Genomic DNA, 7,156 nt, shown 5'->3' with positions numbered 1-7,156 from the left:
ACTAAATTCTGATTACCACTCCTATCCTTTATTTCTAAATCAAATTCTTGTAACAGTAGTATCCAACGTATGAGTCTTGGTTTGGATTCCTTTTTAGCTAATAGATACTTTAAAGCTGCATGGTCCGAATACACTACTACTCTAGTACCAAGTAAATAAGCTCGGAATTTATCCAGAGCAAAAACAATAGCAAGAAGCTCTTTCTCAGTAGTAGTATAGTTGGACTGGGCAGTGTCTAAAGTCTTAGACGCATAAGCAATAACGAAAGGATCCTTACCTTCACGCTGAGCCAGCGCTGCTCTTACTGCATGGTTGGAAGCATCGCACATGATTTCAAACGGCTGGCTCCAGTCTGGTCCTCTCACAATTGGAGCTTGAGTCAGAGCAATCTTCAGCTTATCAGACGCCTGTTTGCAATCCTCACTGAACTCGAACTCAATATCCTTCTGTAGTAATCTGGATAAGGAAAGTGCGGCCTTACTAAAGTCCTTAATAAATCTCCTGTAAAAACCTGCATGGCCATGAAACGAACGGACTTCCCTCACAAAAGAGGGGTAAGGTAGACTAGAAATAACATTCACCTTTGCTGGGTCTACAGAAATGCCATTATTAGATACCATATGTCCTAGTACAATTCCTTGTTTTACCATAAAGTGACATTTTTCAAAATTTAATACAAGGTTTGTATTAACACATCTATCTAATACTCTAGATAATCCATCTAAGCAAAGGCTAAAAGAATCAGCATAAATGCTAAAATCGTCCATAAAAACTTCCATACAGTCCTCAATAAGATCAGAGAAAAGACTCATCATGCACCTTTGGAAAGTAGCTGGTGCATTGCACAAGCCAAATGGCATTCTCTTGTAAGCATAAGTCCCAAAAGGACATGTAAAAGTAGTCTTTTCCTGATCCTCAGGAGCTATATGTAATTCTAACTTTTGATCATGGGCAGGCTCTAGATTATCTGGAGCTTGTGAAAATGACGAAGTGCCCTCATTGTCAGTTAAGAGGGTCCCCATACTTGGACCTTGTCCAGTGTGCCTCTCTTCTAACTCTTCCTTGTGAACTTCAGCTACACTTTCATCTATGACATCACACTGAAAGATAGAACGATCTTCTGGGGGGTTGTTAATGATTCCATTCAGATTGAAGACTACTATGCGGCCATCTATTTCAAAGGAGTATGTTCCTGAAAAGGCATCCAATTTGAATTTTGATGTCTTCAGGAATGGTCTTCCAAGTAGGATTGATGATGGCTTATCTGAATCATTATGGGGCATCTCCAAGATATAAAAATCAGTGGGAAATGTAAGCCCTTTAATGTTTACCAAAACATCTTCAGCAACTCCAGCCACTGTAATAATGCTTTTATCTGCTAACACAAAACGAGTTGCCGACCTTTTTAAGGGAGGGAGCCTCAAAATATCATATATAGACAAAGGCATTATACTGACACATGCTCCTAAATCACATATGCAATTATAAATTACTACACCACCAATAGTACAGCTAACTATACAAGGACCTGGATCACTACATTTTTCAGGTAATCCTCCCATTAAAGTAGATATAGAACTACCTAAAGGAATAGTTTCTAATTCATTAATTTTGTCTTTATGGATACATAAGTCTTTTATAAACTTTGCATATTTAGGTACCTGCTGAATAACATCAAAAAGAGGAACAATTACCTCAACCTTTTTGAATATTTCTACCATTTTGGGGTCGGGTTCCAGCTGCTTCCTGGACTTCTTTGCAAGTTGTGGAAATGGAATAGGAGTAGTGTTTTCTGTGGTGTTTGCGCCTTTTGGTGTTTCCTCCTGTGATTGAGCTATTTCTTCTTCAGCTATGTCCTGTATGTCCTCTTCCTCTTCAACATCTTCTATTTCTACTACCTCTTCAGCTGAGGTATGTCCTGGTGGGCTTGGATCCTCCTGATTCCTCTCCTACAGTGTAGTTCCAGACCTTAGGGTGATGGCATTAATGCCTCCCTTTGGATTGGGTAATGGTTGAGAGGGGATTCCAGTGGAGCTTGAAGGTTGGTTACTGGAATTTTGCATTGATCCAATCTGTGACATAAGATCTTGCAAAGTAGAGGTGAGACCATTCAGACTGGCATTAATACTATTCATGATGTTACTTTCCATGGTCAGTTGTCTTCGCTCAAAAGATTGTAGTAGCTCTTCATTAGGAGATACAGAAGAATGAGTAAATTGAGAGGTCTGCTGTTGATTGTTCTATGGTCCTTGGTTTTACCTCAGGTGAGGTGCTCTGTAAGGTTGATTCTGCTGCCTGTTGTTGTTATTATTCCATCTCTGATTTCCCTGATTATCTCTGCCTCCTTTGTTATTGTTGTCCATCCAAATCTGGTTAGAATTGTCCTGCCATCCATGGTTATTATTTCCACCTTGATTGTACCCTTGGTTGGGGCGGTCATAGAAGTTATGAGTGGATGCCACCATGTTGTCTTCTTGTTGGAGCTGCGGGCATTCATCAGTGTAATGGCTATAATCAGCACAGATTCTGCAAATTCTTTGCGAGACTAATTGTTGGTTTTGCTGTAGCGAAGGAGGTTGAGCTTGCTGAGTTTGTTGTTGATTCAATTGCATCTGCTTTAGCAAGTTGGTCATCTCACATATACTCTGAGCTAGAGCCGCAGTCTCTCTGCTAGAGGATACTTCAGCAACGGCTTTTGAACGGCCTTGCTTTTGTCTGTGGTTCTTAGTAGATTCAGCTAAATCACTGATCAATTGCCAAGCCTCATCAGTGGTCTTGTACTTCTTCATAGACCCATTGCTAGCACTTTCCAATGTGGTCTTATCTTGGGGCCTCATGCCCTATGTGATATAGCTAAGTAACACTATCTTGTCAATCATGTGGTGGAGGCATGCTTCCAGAAGATTATTGAAGTGCTCCTAGTATTGAAAGAGAGTCTCATTGTCATCCTGAACAATTGTGAAAATATCCTTCCTCAGTTTATTAGTAACTTCAGATGGAAAGAATTTCTCCAAAAACTCCTTTCTGAGTGTATCCCAGTTGGATACATTTGCTAGAGGTTGAGTGTAGTACCACTCTCTTGCTTTTCCCTCAAGAGAAAACGGGAAAGCTTTCAGCAAAATTGAAGTTTCATCAGTACCATCACGCTTGACAGTAGAACAGGCTGCCTGAAAATCTCTCAAGTGCTTGATAGGCTCTTGAGCAGGTAGGCCATGAAACTTGGGCATCAAATTTAGCAGTGCGGTCTTTATTTCAAAATCTGTAGCTATCGCTGGATGATGCGCTTGAAACGGTTGCATTGTAAAATCAGGGGCTCCTTCCTTCTGGATGGTAACTCTCCTAGCTGCCATGTCTTCTGCACGTAAAACAACCGAATCAGTAGAACGGGGGCTGGTTTCTTCCTCAAGTTCACTTTCAGATCCGCCCTCAGAGCGGACTAACCGATGCTGTTCTCGCCTTATTCGTGAAATAGTCCTTTCAATTTCAGGATCAAATATTAGCAAGCGCGGATCAGGAAGTGAACGTGTCATTTGACGAAAGAAACATGCAGCCCATAGTAGCAAAATAAAATAAAATGCAAATAAATAAATTCTAATTAATAACTTTTTCACTCTATTGCAACTCCCCGGCAATGGCGCCAAAAATTGATGAGGCACAGAAGTTGGTGAATTAAAAATTATTAAAATAGTTACGTTGCAAGTATAGTTCTTAACTCACCGAAAATCTGCCTATCAATTTAGAAATATGTCACAGAGAGTTTAAATAAAAAATTACTGGGAGTTTAAGTCCCAGGTCGTCTCCCAACGAGTTGCAGAAAAGTGTGCTATTTTATTAATCTGATGTTCCAAGAAGTTGAGTTAAGTAGGTGGGAAATTAAATTGAGAAAATTCAAATAATATGAAATAAAAGCCTTGACTGGGAGTTGATTAGTTGGAATCTCTATTGTTGATGGGATGATTTCAAGATTAATTTATAATTAATGGTTGTTCTGTTTAGTTATCCTTTACTAAGTAAAGGAAAGTCAAACAAGTTGAAATGCTAGATCTGTTCACGAGTTGCAACCCACTTAGTTCAAAGGGATTGGTGTTAGTGATTAGATAACAATCCAACAGTTAACCCAATTACAATTTTTCTTTCAATCCTTCCAACTCAAGAGTTCCTTTCAATCAACTCCCTATCAAGTGAGGGAACTACTCACTCATTGCAAATAATAAATCCATAACACATGAAAGGGAATTAAAAGAAGACATGATTATTGGAATGAAAAATAAATTAAAATGGAAGAAATAATCCTTGTACTAAATAATCATGAAAGTATTCAAATGACAAAATTGAACAAAGCAAAGAACATGGAAGAATAAAACCAAGTTAAGAGAACGAACTAGAATGACGAAGTCTTGATGAGGAAATAACTCTTCTCAATGTTCCAATGCTAAGACCAATTGAAAATTAAAATTCCTAAAATCTCGAGAAAGAAAACCTAAAGGCGTAAAACTAGATCTAAAACTTCAAACTGTGTAGAATGAATGTTCTCTTTTGTTTCTGCATATTCTCTGGCTCTAGTCTGCTGTTCCAGGCCGAAAACTGGGTCGAAATAAGGTCCAAAATTGCCCCCAGCGAATTCTGTAGATTATGCAGATCGCACATGTCACGCGATCGCGTCATCCAAGCGGACGCGTCATTCGCGCTTTTCCTTGCCACGCGTTCGCGTCGTCCACGCTACCGCGTCGCTTGATCTTTTCCAATCCGCGCGGCCGCGTGAGCCATGTGGCCGCGTCACTGCGATTTGCTCACCTTCGTGCGGTCGCGTGAGCCATGCGACCGCGTCACTTCTCGCTGGTTATCTCCTCAAATTCTTGTGTTCCTTCCATTTTTGCTAGCTTCCTTTCCAATCTCCAACTCATTATAAGGAAGAAGGAAGAAATAAGGTGGAAAAAGAGAAAATAGGATTTGAGGAAGAAATCAGGGAAGCTGTGCGGCGCAAGCGACGCGGCCGCGTGGGGCATGTGGTTGCGCGACTTGCGCTTATACTGATTGACGCGGTCGGGTCGGTCACGCGGTCGCATGACCCGTTTTAAGCTACTGGCGCGAGGGTAGCCTCACACTCGCACAACTCTCTGTTTGAAAGTTTATTTTTACCAAATCTGGGGTGACGCGATCGCGTGGGGCATGCGATCGCGTGAGTGGCCATTAAAAGGATATGACGTGGTCGTGTCGGTCATGCGGCCGCGTGGGAAGGATTGTGCGTTCAGCACCAATCTAGCACCACTCTAGCACAACTTTCGGTCGTGCACCCTTTTCACGTCGAATTCCAGGGCACGCGGCCGCGTGAGTGACGCGGTCACGTGGGAGGCCAGTGTTCCCGTTTGACGCGGATGCATCGACGACGCGGTCGCGTGGGGCGACTTGTGCCACTGGCATGCCTCCAGCCATGCTCTTGCGTGACTCTCTGTTCGTTTTATTATTTCCACCCATCTCCTGCGACGCGGACGCGTTAATGAGGCGGTCGCGTCGCGTGAATTTTTTTTTAAATAAAAGTATGTAAATGCAGACGCACGAATTGTACTAATAAAGTGAAGAGTTATTGAATAGGAAAAACCAAGAATAAAGAAAAGAATGATGATACCATGGTGGGTTGTCTCCCACCTAGCACTTTGCTTTAACATCCGTAAGTTGGACGCTCCACTAGCTCAAGCTTCGGCTATGTGGGGATCTTCCAAGAGGAAGATCTCAAGCTCCTTGGTTTTCTTCAGCTTTTTGCCATGGTACAACTTTAAACGATGTCCATTAACTTTGATAAGTTCAGAGCTTGAAGGATGGCTTAGGTGGTAAACTCCGTATGGTTCGGCCTTCTCTACTCTGTATGGACCTTCCCATCTTGATCTCAACTTGCCTGGCATGAGCCTCAGTCGAGATTTGTAAAGGAGGACCAAATCCCCAGGGTGGAACTCTTTTCTCTTGATGTGCTGATCATGTACAGCCTTCATCTTCTCCTTGTATAGTCTTGAGTTCTCATAAGCTTCTAGGCGAAGGCTTTCCAATTCTTGCAGTTGCAATTTCCTTTCAGCTCCGGCTTTTTCAATTCCCATGTTGCACTTCTTCACTGCCCAAAAGGCTTTGTGCTTTACTTCAACAGGGAGATGACAAGCTTTTCTATAAACTAAGCGGAAAGGACTCATCCCAATGGGTGTTTTGTATGCTGTTCTGTATGCCCAGAGTGCATCTTGTAGCCTGGTGCTCCAGTCTCTTCTATGAGGTTTGATTATCTTCTGCAAGATACGCTTTATCTCTCTGTTTGACACCTCGACTTGCCCATTAGTCTGAGGATGGTAGGCTGTTGCAACCTTGTGAATTATCCCATGCTTCTTCATTAATCCTGTTAGTCTCTTGTTACAAAATGGGTGCCTTGATCGCTCACGATTGCTCGTGGTGATCCAAAGGGACAAATAATGTGGTTTTTCACAAAGGAAATAACATTGTTAGCATCATCAGTGCGGGTAGGAATTGCTTCCACCCACGTGGAAACGTAATCTATAGCTAACAATATATAAAAATAACCATTAGAATTTGGAAATGTACTCATGAAGTCAATGCCCCAAACATAAAAAATTTCACAGAAAAGCATAATTTGTTGAGGCGTTTCATCCCTCTTGGATATATTACCAAATTTTTGGCATGGAAAACAAGATCTACAAAATTCAGCAACATCTCTAAAAAGTATAGGCCACCAGAATCCACAGTCTAAGATTTTTTTAGCTGTTCTTTGAGGGCCAAAATGTCCTCCACTCTCAGACGAGTGACATGCCTCTAAGATGGACTGGAATTCTGATTGAGGCACACACCGTCTAATTACCTGGTTAGCGCCACACTTTCATAAATATGGGTCATCTCATATATAATATTTAGACTCGCTTTTCAGCTTGTCTCTTTGATGCTTAGAAAAGTTTGGAGGAAAGGTGCGGCTAACTAGATAATTAGCTACAGGTGCATACCAAGGGACTACCTCAGATACTGCTTGCAGGTTATCAAATGGGAAATTATCAGCTATAGGAGTGGGGTCATCTGTAATGTGCTCACGGCGACTCAAATGGTCTGCCACTAAATTCTGGTTACCACTCCTATCCTTAACTTCTTAATCAAATTCTTGTAATAGCAG

The sequence above is a fragment of the Arachis ipaensis genome, chromosome B05 (assembly GCF_000816755.2).
Source record: "Arachis ipaensis cultivar K30076 chromosome B05, Araip1.1, whole genome shotgun sequence".
Lineage (NCBI taxonomy): Eukaryota > Viridiplantae > Streptophyta > Magnoliopsida > Fabales > Fabaceae > Arachis > Arachis ipaensis.
This window is presented reverse-complemented; position numbering follows the sequence as displayed.